Consider the following 1,752-nt stretch of genomic DNA (forward strand, 5'->3'; position numbering starts at 1 on the left):
AGTCATTGTCCAACTCTCTGATGCATAACAAGTGATTGCAAAGACCCTGGCCTGTATCAGGCGCACCTTAATCTCCAGAGAGACACCGTCGCTCTTGAATAGTTTAGAGAGGTCCCTAACAGCAGACTTTCCCATCATGATATGTTTTTTTATTTCCTGGCTGCTGGTGCCAAGAGTGTTGACCGTGGAGCCGAGAAAACTGAAGCTGTGAACATCTCAATCTCTTCACCATCCATCCTTATGATACCAATTGGTCCAGTGGTGAGAATCTTTGTCTTATTTACATTGAGCCTCAGTCCATACTGAAGGCTGCAGTGCCTAAACATTAGAAATGAGGACAATGACATTACATTGGTTAATCATGTTGTATTGTTGTTAGATTTTGTGGAGTGGAGTATGACTCATAGTGACCCTATGAACTAAAGATCTGAACCTTAGTACTATCCTTTGCCATCTTCACTCTTCCTGAGCCCATTGTGCAAGTCAACGTATCAATCCACCAGGTTGAGATTCTTCCTCTCCCTCGCTGACCCTCCACCCTTACCAGCATCATATCCTTCTCCCAGCAATAGCCCCTGCTAGCAGCATGCCCAAAATATGTGAGGCAACGCCTCATCATTCTTGGTTCTTAAAAGCACCCTCTAGTATTTACTTGTTCTATTGGCCCCCTATGGGTTATTCAACGCTCTTCTCCAACACCACAGCTCAGACACACCAATTCTTCTTCTGTCATCCTTGTTCGTTGTCCAGTTAGCCACCTCTCATCTCCAGCTACTTTAACTCCAGACATATGATCTTGCAAATCACCAACAGCTGTGAGACTAGGATAAGAGAAAGAGTACCTACCACACTGGGCCGGAAGAGTTGAGGCAAGCAAGACTTGAGCAGAACAAACCTTCAGACAAGCAAGACTTGAAGCAAGCAACTTGTGGTGGGAAGACTTGAGGAAAACTGGAGCAGACCCTGTTAGTGACATCCTGGTGATGGTGTTGGAGAGATTGTGGCATTGCTGTGGAGAAACTATGACAAAGGGTAACTTCGGGCTTCTTGCATTCATGCTGGCCACAGTTAAAAGTTTGGCTGTTCTTGCTGCATATTTGAAGGAGAAGTGAACTTAGAAGTGCTCTGAGGCAAACCTTGCTGGATGATTTGGATTTGACTGTTGAATTGAACCCAGAGCCTGGACTAATTGAGAAATTGTGACTTAGGACTATTGAGATAAACCTGAATTTGTTTTGGACAATATTCTTTGCCTTCCCATACTCTCCAACTTCCTTTCCTCATAAACCCCCCATTATTGGTACCACAACTGTCAGTCTGTGAATCAGCAAGAAATAAACAAATTATTTGCTGTTGGCATGGCTCTAGAGGCACAATGGGGCTGTGCTACAGGCTCTTTATCTGTTTTCGGTTGTGTGGCAGTTGAGGGGCTGTGCTAGTCTTATTCCCTCTTGCCATTTCAGAGAGGTGCTGAAACCTCTTGTACCCCTATATTCTGTTTTCAGCTCTTTTGACAAATTGGTACATAAACAAGTTCTTCGGAGTCTGTGGGAGATAGAGCCAAACTTCTAACTTTTAGATTAGTGGTCAAGTGTGTAAATTATCTGCATAACCTAGAGGCTCCACTTACCACTTGTTGTTGTTATGTGCCTTCAAGTTACCTGTGACTCAAAGCAACCCTATGTACAACAGCCCTAAACCCTCCTCTATCTTGTGCCAAAGTTATTGTCTCTGACACACTTACCCTCATTA

The 1,752-nt window shown here is 43.9% G+C and overlaps 1 protein-coding gene across 6 annotated transcripts in view; it reads left to right on the top strand.

Moving 5' to 3' along the window:
• PDE4D (phosphodiesterase 4D, cAMP-specific) overlaps window positions 1-1,752 on the top strand; it is a 2,352,803-nt gene that overhangs the window by 1,943,270 nt on the left and 407,781 nt on the right. The gene's annotated exons all lie outside the window — the stretch shown is intronic.

This window comes from Elephantulus edwardii, unplaced genomic scaffold, assembly GCF_000299155.1.
Source record: "Elephantulus edwardii isolate Elephantulus edwardi_28Jun2011 unplaced genomic scaffold, EleEdw1.0 scaffold00099, whole genome shotgun sequence".
NCBI classification, from domain to species: Eukaryota; Metazoa; Chordata; class Mammalia; order Macroscelidea; family Macroscelididae; genus Elephantulus; species Elephantulus edwardii.